Below are 13,538 nucleotides of genomic sequence, written 5' to 3'. Positions count from 1 at the left end.
TCATAGAATGATACAATGAAATAGAATATGAAAAAGAATGAGGTTGTTACTGAATGGTTAGATGTTCCATGTGTCTGTACTATAGGGGAGGGGAGGGTGGATGAGGAAAGGAATAATAAATAACGGGTAAGGGCCAGATGATGAGAACCTTACCTATAAAATGAAATGTATAGACTTTGTCTTATAGAACACGGGTTTTCAAAGTGTGGTGCATGGCCTCCAGGAAGAACACAAGTCGATACAAGAATATATTGCCTTAAGTTGGGTTTCCCTAGGGGAAGACCCTGAGAGTAAGGAATAAGTAAGGAATCTCTAAGACAGGGAAGGGAAAAGATTCCACAAAGAGCTGCTTTCTTGAGCAGGTCACTCCTGTGTGCAACCAGTGTTCAATTTAGCTGAGGAACATTAAGAGACAGTGTAGACTATGTATCAAAGGTACCTCAGAAAGCTGATAACGCTTCACAAATTCTCAGCCTTAGGTGAAAAGTTGCCCCTGGGAACCTGAATTTCTTGGCACCTCTTGTGTTCCCCATCTGGAGGCCATATTGGCTTTGGTAGGCAGAAAAAGCCCTCAGGTAGTGAGGGACAGAAGCTTGCAATTGAAGCTGTGCATGACAATAGTGTCCTAAAATGGGTAGGAGTCAATAAGAGATACCACATAGATGGAAAGAAAACATCAGATCTCCCATTTAAATTTCTTTTATCTCAATACTGAACTACTGTCTCATATTAAGATTGGCACAGTACCTGTATTCGATCTTTATGTGGAACAGCCACTTTTACAAATGTATGTCACTTTTTCCTGATTCAAAAAAAAAAAAATACAACACGGACTGTTAACAGTGGTGCGCTCTCTAGTTTGATTATAATGAATCCTTACAAGATGTAAAAACAGCTTAAAATATTTTTGCAAAAAAAAATTTGAAATTAGTACTGATAGTTGAACTACAAATGAATAAGAAATATTTCTAGAATAAGATTTCACTGAGAAGTTATCCTATAGGGTCAGCCAAACATCTTTGAAAAATGATTACTTGACATACAAATCTACATTCACCATCAAAAGGGGCAGTAGATATTGGAGTGGGCAGAGATAATTAGTTCATCTGATACATGGCATAAGAATCTCTGGAAAAATCCAGTGGGAAAATGGAAATAATATTTTCTAACTTGAGATTGGGGATGAAGGGGTAGATTTGGACCACCTTTTTACATGGTACGTCATTTTATAAAATATCGTTTTATAGATAAAAGTTAAAGCCATGATAGTCAATGAGATCACCCGGGGAGAATGTGTACAGGGGTAAGAAAAGAGGATCATAAATATCTTGATCAGCTTCTCAGAGAGGCCAGTAGCAAATCATTATCATTTATCACATAGTACACAGGAGGTTTGGTTGATTTAGAAAAATAAAACAAAACAAGGCAATTGTTACCACAAACATTTCATAAGAATAACAACTTTCATAAAAATGTCACTGAAGAGATTCAGAAGATGTCATTCCAAAATATGCCACTTTGGCATATTGATTATTTTGAATTAAAGTCACTATAAGAAATAGCCAGCACAAGGACACTCTGGGGGTGTCTGGGTGGCATAGTCGGTTGAGCGCCGACTTTGGCTCAGATCATGATCTCACTGTTCGTGAGTTCCAGCCCCGTGTCGGGCTCTGTGCTGACAGCTTGGAGCCTATTTTGGATGCTGTGTCTCCCTCTCTCTCTGCCCCTGCCCCACTCGTACTCTGTCTGTCTGCCTGTCTCTCTTTCTCTCAAACATAAATAAACACCAAAAAATTTTGAAAAAAGAAAAAAGGACACTCTTACCCTCTTTTATCCTCCTGAGAGCAGAACATACATCTCCCACATGAGAAGTTCCCTCCCTATCTCATCACCAGAGACAGGGAATTTAGAGCCAAGAAACCCGTACAAACAAACCTTGTTAAACTAACCCTTATTTTTCTAGTTATTTCTTCACCATTTACTACCCCTAACCTAAACACCTTTGCCTTGTCAATTCTTCATAAATTTATTGTTTCTTTGTCTAAAAGGCACAAAAGCTTCCTGCTCTGGTCCCTTCAGGGGTCTTCAGGGTTTTTTTTGTTTGTTTGTTTTATTTTTGTTTGTTTTGTTTTCTTTTAGAAGGCCCCCATACACATGTAAGAAATTCAATAAAATCTGCCTGCTTTCGTCCTGTGAATCTGTCTTATGTCTATTTAATTCATAGTCTGAGACAGAGACCCAAAGATGGCAGAGGAGAATTTTTCTCCCCTTCATCATCAGAATCTAAACATTAGGATTTTCAATATTACACATTTGTTTCAAAGACTGTTAGTCACTTATCTCTGCTTACATAGACAAAACACAACTCACTTGTGTTTTGTTAAGTTTCAGGCCATGTTCATTTGGTTTTTATTGTTGTTGTTTTTGTTGTTGTTCATTTGTGTTTTTTTAGTGTTCATATTTTAATGTTTAAATTAAATTGGCAATAGTTTGTGCTACTCCCTATTGGAGGCATAATTTTAAAATGGCCCTTAAAAATGTCCTGCCCTAATCTCCAGAGCCCCTGAGTTCAAGGTATCAGTCCCATAATTATGTGATTTTATGAAGTATTATTGAACTTTAGATTATCCAAGTGAACCTGATCTAATCGTGTGAGAATTTAAAAGCAGAAAGTTTTTCCTGCTGCTGGCAAAAGGGGAAGTCAGAGAGTTGTAAAATGTAAGAAGAATTTGACATGCTCACGCTAGTGCTGAGGATGAAGAAGCCAAATAAGAAGGAATGTGGGCAGCCTTAAGGAACACTGAGGTCCTCGGCTGCCAAGGAAAGAGGAACCTCAGACCTATAATCAAAAGCTACTGAATTCACTGAATTCTGCTAGCAACATGAATGAGTTTGAAAGCAGATTCTTTCCCAAAACCTCCACCTAAGAGTCTAGCTAAACTGACACCTTAATTTCAACCTTGTGGGACGTTAAGTTGACAGTTCTTCCTGACCTATAAAAATGGCTAAAATTAACAACTCAGGAAGCAACAGATGTTGGCACGATGTGGAGAAAGGGGACCCGTTTTGCGTTGTTGGTAGGAATGCAAACTGGTGCAGCCACTCTGGAAAACGGTATGGAGGTTCCTCAAAAAATTAAAAATGGGGGCCCCTGAGTGGCTCAGTCAGTTAAGCGTCTGACTTTGGCTCAGGTCACAATCTCGTGGTTCGTGGGCTCAAGCCCCAAGTCCGGCTCTGTGCTGATGGCTCGGAGCGTGTAGCCTGCTTCAGATTGTGTCTCTCCCTCTCCCTCTGCCCCTCCCCTGCTCATGCTCTCTCTCTCTTTCTCTCTCAAAAATGAATAAACATTAAAAAATATTTTTAAAAAATTAAAAATAGAACTATCCTATGACCCAGCAATTGCACTGCTAGGAATTTATCCAAAGGATACAAAAATGCTGATTTGAAGGGGCACACACACTCCAATGTTTATAGTAATGCTATCAATAATAGCCAAATTATGGAAAGAGCCCAAATATCCATCAACTGATGAATGGATAAAGAAGGTGTGATGTATACACACAATGGAATACTACTTGGCAAGAAAAAATAATGAAATCTTGCCATTTCCAGCAAGGTGGATGATACTGGAGGGCATTATGCTAAGTGAAATAAGTCAGTCAGAGAAAGACAGATATCACATGATTTACTCATATGTCGAACTTGAGAAACTCAACAGATGAACATAGGAGAAGGGAAAGAAAAATAAGATAAGAACAGAGAGGGAGGCAAACCATGAGAGACTCTTACATACAGAAAACAAACAGGGTTGCAGGAGGTGGGAGTGGCTGAAGGGAGGGTATGTGGGGGGCTGGGTGAAATGGGTGATGGGCATTAAGGAGGGCACTTTTCGGGATGAGCACCGGCTGTCACACGTAAGAGATGAATCACTGGGTTCTACACCTGAAGCTAAGTTGAATATAAAGAAATTTAAAAAAACAACTTCCTGATTTATAGAATTTTGAGATAATAAATAGGTATTGTATTAAACCTCTAAATTTGTGGTAATTTTTTTATGTAGCAGTAGAAAATTATATAATCTCTAATTCACAGAATGAGTACTTAGCTCAGTAAAACAAAAAATTACTAGTGAAACTGCTAAAATAGATAATTAGGATCCAGAATGGCATCACACATGTTTTTAAGTAGAGAGGACTATGGCATGAATACAGATTATGAATCTACATGCACTGGGACAATCAAATCTGTAAATGTGATAATTTTGCATAACAGCCAAAAAATATGGTTAAGAGTTGCCAAAACAGATATTTCAAAAAATTCAATTTCATTGGATTGGTATTCCATTTACTGTAACTTCCAAGTGTTATGAAGCCTTCTTAGAGGTGACGTCGTTGAACTTTATCCAAATTCAAAATAGAACATAAGAACTTCCCTTGAAAAAAGTCAAGAACTTCTAAATCATACTTTCCATGGGGGATGGGCAGACTGACGCTACATAAGTGCAATCTTCATTGAGGGCAATATGTTTGATGAGAAAATAGGAATCTATCAATAGCCACTGGATGGATATTACATAACATTCATGCAGACAATACAAAAGAGCAGTTACCGTCACATATCTCTGAGCAGATATTTGACATAACATTTTGGGCGAAACCGGTGATTTGCAGTGTGAATCAACTCTTGTCCAATGGATGATGAACACGTGAAGGAGAAATTTGATGATTTCCTCTTCCATTCATAGTCTATAACACATGCACAGGATAAAAGTTGTTTTGTGTGCTTAAGATTATCTGTAAGTCATGATAAATACTGGAAAAGGTCCCAATGGAACAGAAACTATATATCCAGAAAGGAAGGGTATTGCTCTGTAAATAACAGAGGTTACTCCTCAATACCAATACGCAGATAGCTTATTGCTATGGTTCACGGTGAAGACTTTGGTAGGTAGCAACCTGCACCAAATCTTCATTCAATGTTGATAAAAACTAGATGTTATACATTCAGTCAAGATATATATGTTTGCCCTAATAATTGGACAACAAGTGAAGACCTATTTTACCTATTGACTTATGTCAGCTATCAAAGGAAACATTTCTCACGAGAAGGTCAATAATATTAGAAATTGCCTTTTCTATGATTTTAAGTGATTTGCCAAAGCTGTATGTCTCAATGATATATATTCTGAAGCTTGACCATCCAGCACTAATAATTTTGGTTGTATAGAATATATTTGAAAAGCCACATCCAAATATTGTAAAAATAAGAAGACATGCTTTATAGAGTAGAATTTTACCAAATAGTGATTTGGAGATTCTTTCGCTACTGCCATTCAATGATTTCCAGGTTTTAAAACATATGATGTATCTTTTAAATAGCATCTGACAAAATTTCATTAATTTGAATGAAAAATTGTTCTATAATCCTTGGTCAATATTAGAACTGAATAATTAGCATTCCTGGAAGAAGGCATAGACTCCTTGCTAGCATTTCTGTTGAACTATTATGTGTTTTAGAATTTTCTAATTTGGTGAAAATATAAAGTTAAAAAAGGAAACCAATGATATATATATATGTATGTATATATATAATGTATACACATATATACTGTATGTGTGTATGTGTGTGTATACATATACATGTGTAAATACATACAGTGCATACATATATGTTATTTATATAAATATACATATATGTACAGTGTTTATATCAGTATACATATATGTACAGTGTGTATATCCATACATGCATACATATACATATATATTTTATAAACCAACTTTGTATGGAGCCTAACCTACAGCTACATTTTGTTTTTTTAATGCATTGGCCAAAGTCTGCATTAGGATGGTCTCTTTCACTGGTTTGAAGCAACTGTTATTTTTAATTCTAAATATTACACTTTTTTTGTTGTTTCAAATTTCTTACTTTTCTTAATTCATTTAATTCACTTAAAGTTGAGGGTCTGCATATGTACCTGAAGAGAATTTTTTTTTTTTTGGAAACATCTACCAAACTGATTTAAGAAGAAGAAAAATAATAGTCAGGAAGGCAGTGTTTGTGTTTTGGCTTGTTTGTAATATACATGACACATAAGATTCTTTATTTTCTAGCACAAAATTTACATGAATGCCCTCCTTCTGTAAGCATCTCCTACTCTTTTTTAGGAAACCAGCTATGAGCCAAAGGCAAACTACTTTTGATCATGGAGACTCTTTCTTAGCCATTTTATTTATTTGTTGCCAAATGGTCTTGATTTCAGAGATTTCTGGGCATGTCACATTTCTAAATGATTGGAAGTCATCAAAATAGAGACCAGAAAAAATCTCCAACCCATGTAAAAATACAGCAGTTGTACAGAAGGCTAAATAAGCAGAGAAACAGCGTCTTAGTTCTGGGCAGTGTGCTCCTTCCTCCCAGGTGAGGCAGGTGGAACAAACAGGCTTTCTAGAAAGAACAAGTGTTGTTCCCATTGATGTTCATAATAAATCATCATTCAGGAGATTCTGTCAATAACACACTGCCCCCAATCGCTTCATGCCTGCAGCATTACACTCATGCTATTGCAACTAGATGAGCTATCAAAGCTTCATGCAGTCAAAGAGAGTAGTTTAAAGAGGTACAATAACAGGCGATTTGCAAACAGCCCAAACCTTTAGCTTCTTCCCCCTTTCCAAAGTGTGCAGTGAATTTACATTAACACCTGCTATTGGAGATGAAAGAATGGATTTGCACTGCAAGGAGAATGCCAAATCCTCCTAGAAGTGTGGCTCATTTCCCTATATTGTGGGATATTAGGCTGAACTGGAGGCCGCATGTTGCCTGCAGTACACTGGGTCAAATCAAAAATAAAAATGGCAGTACAGCGTTTAACACACAGAAGGCAGAAATCCTTATCTCCGAGTATTTGCCACCTAACTGCCACGTTAAATCCACTCCGTGAGCAGGTCGTTTTTATTGTCCAAGGATAATTTATATCAGTAGACTTTTTACTACATACTGACTCAGATTACTATGACATCTAAGATTTTCATGCTGTGAAATTCAATTTATTGTGGAACATAAGGGCAATTAAGGGATGGGAGATGACATTATATTACATCAAAGTGAACTACGGGAAAAGGAGGTGTGTACTCCTAGTAATTTGTTGTATATAAAGTTAATTTTGAGTGTTTTCCCCATGGTAAAATGGCAGATACTATTTCTAGCAACTCACTATGTGCCAGACACTTTATTCAGATCTTTGTTACTAGCTAAGAGCTAATAAATCACTGATTGAAAATTGGGTTGAATAAAAATTAATAACAAACTAAAATTTCTGAAAGTCTAAAGATCACCACACATATCACAGAATCCATATAAGAAGTTAATTAAATAATGTCCCCAAACATCTATCTACCTGATACATCTAATACAGATTTCCACTACATTTTCTTGGATTCTGTATTATTTTTCTAGTGCTGGGTAACTAATTACCAGAAATCTAATGGCTCAAAATAAGACACATTTATTATTTCAAGTTTTCTGTGGGCGAGAAATCTGGTCACGGCTTAGCTGCAATCCAGGTGTCAGCAGAGCTTGGATCTCATCTAGAGTTTTGATCAGAGAAGGATCAGTCCAAGATCACATGGCTGTTGGCAGATTTCCGTTCTTCCAAGTGTTGTTGGATTGAGAGCCTCAATTCTTAATTGTTGGGTGGAGGTCACCTTAATTCCTTGTCATGTGGACCTCCCCAACCAGACAACTTTATCAAAGCCAGTAAGGGAGAGAGTCCACTAGCAAGATGGATATTGTTATGTCACCTAACCTAATTGTGTAAGTAGCATACATCAGTGCTGCCCAGTACTGTGGCTAGAAGCAAGTCTAAGGCCCTACCCACACTTAAGGGGAGCAATGACATAAGACCATGGATATAGGGGATGGAGATTGTAAGTAGAGAATATTTTAGAGGCTGCCTGCCACATCTGCATTGCTCCTTGATTTGACACTTTGATTTACCCCCTGTCCTCCGCTGAATTTGGTGTCCTTGAATGCCATTCAATTTTCAGAAAGTGTAAATTTCCAGAAATTTCCCACTGCCCACTGTGGAGATGTACCCAGTGTCAGGATCCAAAGAATGGAGCCAAAGGTCATATTCTTTGACTTTGACCTGGGGACGCCTACTGGTCAGGCCAAGAGATCTTCAGAGCTGTGCTTCACTCCTTGGGCCCTCTCTTCTTTCCTTCCTTTGCCCTGTGACATATCAGAATTGCATCCTGGTCGGCAGCTCTTGCTGCCTCCCCCTGCGTCCCTCCTTTTACCCTTCACAGACTTGCTCTCCCCACCTCCACTTCTCTTACATGTCTTGGCATTCACTTCTCAAAATAACTAAACTAACACAGGTATAATTTATTTTTTTCTTTTTTTTTTTTTTTTATTTATTTTTGGGACAGAGAGAGACAGAACATGAACGGGGGAGGGGCAGAGAGAGAGGGAGACACAGAATCGGAAACAGGCTCCAGGCTCCGAGCCATCAGCCCAGAGCCCGACGCGGGGCTCGAACTCCCGGACCGCGAGATCGTGACCTGGCTGAAGTCGGACGCTTAACCGACTGCGCCACCCAGGCGCCCCAACACAGGTATAATTTAAAAACAATAGTTTTGTGAAAGTTATAGTGATCAAGAATATGGCTGAGCCATGATATATACTACAAATAATTTACCATTAAGAAAGAACTTTTGGAGCCACCTGGGTGGATCAGTCAGTTGAGCGTCCAACTTTGGCTCAGGTCATGATCTCACGGTTCATGAGTTTCAACCCCACATCGGGCTCACTGCTGTTGGACTGTCAGTGCACAGCTGGCTTTGAATCCTGTCTCCCTCTCTCTGCCCCTCCCCTGCTTGCACTCTCCCAAAAATAAATGAATAAATAAATATTTTAACAAAGAAAGAAAGAACTTTCTACAACTATCCTTTCTTTTTTCTTTTTCTTTTAAGTTTGTTCCTTTCATATATGTATTCATTTGTTTTCTGGGAAAATATTAAGATTCTCTTAATTATTTATCATCCTCACTTAGAGAACTGGGAACTGAATAAAAAAAGAAAAAGAGAGAAAGGGAGAGATCAGCAAAGCCGACTTTCTTCTTTCTCTTTTTAGAGATAATTGTGTATATCAAAAACAAACAGAAGTTTGCTCTTCAATATAATGTAATATTTCCTCACCTTTGTACACAAGTTTTAATTTCATAATTATTGTAAATAAGTTCTATGCTATTATCAATAAATTCCAACTATATGTAAGGAATATAATAATAGATATATGTAGCCCTTTTTTGTGAAAGCGCCTATGAAATCTCAAATTTATTTTCATGTCATTCTTGAGATCAGGTATCATGTCATTATACACATTTTATTGAAAAACAAAATGGGCATACCTAATTGTTAAACAAAGCAATAGCCAAATAGCATCAGGAATTGACTCAGAGCCCCTTGCAAATTTCAAGAGTCTCCAGGCTGATATATTCTAGAAGATTCTTACAGAGTAACTGTCCCTGAATCTGAAATCTTAAGGTTTTTTTTTTTTTCACTAGAATTGGAGTTCTGTTCTGCACAAACAGGGATAATAATACAGACTGGTGACTTGGATGATAAAGTGCCAAAACCAGTACCTTGCCGAATCCTATTTGGGGAGTTTCTCGTCCCAGAGCACTGAATGCATTTCCAAATGCTTGCCCATCTTCCTACTGAGCTCTCTTTTTCTAAGGTTGTGTGGCTCTCTTTGTACTTGATAGACTAATTTTTTGTTGATGAATTACATTGCGAACATCTTCTCCCCCTTTGTTGTGTGTTAACTTTGCTCCTGACGCCTGGTCATAAAGAATATTAAAATTTTTTAATCTATCATATTTAATAGGGATTGCTATAGATACATGCATGGAAAGTGCATAGAGGAATTTCAGGTTATCTGTTTTCTGGGGGCCAGTTGGAAAAGGAAACCTGAGAGTTTTTGCTGTGTCTGTAGTTTTATTTCATTAGATAAAAAGCTGAGGCATATATACAAAATTTGATATTTTTAAAAACTGAATGTTAGGATTACGACCTATATATTATTTTTCTGTATGAATTTTAGAATTTATATCATGTCTATGGATAATACTCATGTGTACACACACCGTGGATGGTTTGTGGTCCTGGTTGGTGTCACATTACTCATCCTCTGCCCCGTTGGGGCTGTTTCAATCAGGGTAAGAGTAATGGGAAGAGATCAGGTGGATGTGGGGGAAGCATCTGGTCCTGTTATTCAGCCCTGCCCCACTGTAATCAATTCAGGTATCTAAATTCCAGCTTCCTTAATTTATCCTGTCAAATGTAGTTCTTTCTAATTAAGAATATATCCTGGAAATAAAATGGTGATAAAAAAGAAGGGAGGCAAGGACTTTCAAAGAGAGACTTTAAGGAGGACATTTGAGAATGCATAAAGCACATAATAATGTTTTTCTGAGGATGTGATGATATACATTTTATAGCCACTGCTAAGAGGCAAAATAAAATCCACAGGGAATAAAGGTAGGAATTTGGCTGCAGATGTTTGCAATTTTTTGAGGAAATATGATTGACATGTCTGAAGAGCAGTATCAGGCACATGATGTTAGGCTTAAAGGGCAAGCAAAGAGAAGAAAAGTTAGATTTAAAGAGCAAGGAAACAAGTTATTCTTGTGGCTTGACATAACACGATTGATCAAGATTTGATGCAAAGGAGAAGGAAAGAAACTGAAGAGAAAGAAACATTGTTCCTTTTAGGATCAACCTCAGTGGGGGAAAAAAAGGGTAAGATGGGCTAAAATTAAACTTTGAGGGAACGAGCCTATATAGTGTAGAGCAGAAGGCAGGGTAAGATTTCTTCACTATTCATTTAAGAACAGGATATATATATATATATATATATATATATATATGATAACAATACTTTCTTTTGTGTTTATGAACTTGCCGTTTGCCTTGATTTAAAATAAATCCCCTTTGTTCTCTCTGGTTATTTTAATTTTCAGATGGTTTGGTACACTTTTGTGACAGCAAGCCATCTAATGTACAGCTTCTGTTATTAAGCTATATAACCATCTTTTTTTTTTCCTGTTTGGTTTTTCAAAAAATGTTTAGAAATTTGCCTTCTTCAACTTTTTACTTCATCTAATCCATATAAATTTCCTCGAGGCTAAAGAACCTTTGGGGGTGAAGAGAAGAATGCCAGCTTGTCATAACTCATAAAAGTGATCAAAGGCAGCCAGGTGCTCCCTTAACCTTTGATCACTTACACACAGTTCAGTATCTGATTAAGGTTGCTGTGTGTCCTCAGATTCTATTATTGGCTCCTAGCAAGAGAAAGGGATGTTGGGTAATGAGAAGAGGAAATAGAAATGTCTAGCATGACTACATCTTTTTAATTATACCACTATATATACGGATATATTAGTCTTAGAAGTAACAATCTCTCAATCAAAAGAACGGTAAAACAATAAAGTAGCTCCTAAAACTGGCCTTTGCTCTAACAGGGTATACATTTAAGTTATACTATTATTTCTGGGTCAAGCTTAGGATGCTTTCAAAAGAATAACCCATTACAGGGTGTGGAGTAGAAGGATAAAGAACTTTCAGACTCAGGTATGTCAGATCATCTTATGTAATTCTGATGGTCACTTGTCATAAGGTATCGTCTAGGTGTTTTCCAAGTTTGCATTCAAGGGTTTATGATAGTCTTCAACACGGAAGGCAAAAGTGAAATAAATGATGTTTCTGAGCCTTTAAAGTAAAGAAATAAGAAATTGAACGTTGAAAAAGCCCTTAAAGGTGGGGGGAGGGGCGATGGAGAGAAAATGAGGGATTTTATTACCTGATATGCTTTTGTCCCTATGGATTACCAAAAGGACCTTATATAATTACTCAGTTGGATTTATACCTAGAAAATACTTTGTCAAGGAAACTCTGCTTTTAACAATATAAAATGATGGAAAATAGCAGTAGTGCTTAAAAAAAATCACTTTCCCGAGTTTCTGGCTTTGCATAAAAACATGAGTTGGGTGGTGCTGAGAGAGAGTGCATAGCCACGAAGTACAAAAAAATGGAAAGGACTCCAGGGAAGGAAATGAAAGAGTCATCTTCCTCTTGCCACACAGCTTAGAAAATACCATTAAAATCACGGACATCCCAAGTAGGAACTTGTCTAATTCTGCGTGTGATGTAATACATGGTTTATCCTTGCCACTCAATTAATGCCTTTGAATATGGATAATGAAAACGTCCCTTTGCCTACAGTGCAATGTATAAATTGGGTGCGAGGATGAAATTCTCATTTTTTACCAAAGCTTGTCACAGGTGAGCACTGATCTTCATCTGAAAATATTAAAGCATTCCCTTCATGCCATTTTAATTCCCCAAGGCCCTTAACCTTTTATTCTCCTTTAAAGGAACCACTTTTCTTTCCTGGAGGGACATTTCAAAATAGTTATATATATAGAAAAAATCTTATCTCCAGCTCATCATCTGGAAATTGCCCTGTTTTCAGTCCCAAATGCAAAGCCAGGATTCTGTGAAGAATTACACAGATACAAAACGACTTCAAAGCTGGATGGGGTTGAATCAATGCCACAACAATATGTGTTAAGTGCTCCAATCAAAGGTTGCTTCACGGGGCCTGCAAACACTGTTTTGTTTCACCTGCCTATCATCTGAACAATACAATTGCCAGTCATGTTAATTTAGACAAATCTTTTAGGGGGAGTGAGTGGAGCAAATCCAGGCCAACAGAATGTTATTTATTCTCCCTCCCAAAATCACCAGGAAGGGCAGAGATGTGATTAAGAACACAATTAAAATAGCTCAGAGCATGTCCCTGCCTCAGTATTCCATCGGATGGAAATTTTGCCAGCCCAGAGACCAAGCAAGACTTCTCTGAAGCTCTGGATCTGTGCTGCAGAATGGAGAGAATTCAGAAGACATGTATGATATCACAGCTTTGGAAGTCACTTTCAGGGAAAGGATGATCTTTCCTACCTCTTTCGACAGGGCTTTATTCTGGTGTTCAGTGCTGGCATTATCTGTGTTAAATCGGCATTTTGGTGTTGGTAATCAACTTCTCACCTCTTTCTAGCCTGTACACAAGTCTAACAGGACTCTGTTTCGAGAGCACAGCCCCTACTCTACTCCCTCTTTTTGTTGGTCATGTGGTTCCTGCTGTCTGAAATGCTTTTCCTTGCAATATATGAATCAGACCAGTTCAGATGTCACCCTTCAAACACTCCTTTATTTCCTCAGTTTGCTGTGCTAGCTCTCCTTTCTTCATATCAAGTTTGATTGCCTCTTATGTATTTAGGATTTTATGCTTTTTACTTGTGCTATGCTTTTCCATCTCTGTCTCCTGCTAAATTACAAAACTCTCAAGCACGCAGAGTCTGGAATAAGTCATCTTTTTATCTTCTGTATGTTGCAGTGAATCACCGTGAACAAACCAAACTTTCAGTAAAAGAATGCTTAAATAATAGTAGTAATAGTTTGCACTTAGATGGT

This window comes from Lynx rufus, unplaced genomic scaffold (assembly GCF_022079265.1).
Source record: "Lynx rufus isolate CCGP_SWC_20201006 ecotype Redwood Valley unplaced genomic scaffold, mLynRuf1.p SCAF_6, whole genome shotgun sequence".
In the NCBI taxonomy this organism is placed as follows: Eukaryota; Metazoa; Chordata; class Mammalia; order Carnivora; family Felidae; genus Lynx; species Lynx rufus.
Note: the sequence above shows the minus strand (reverse complement) of the source record.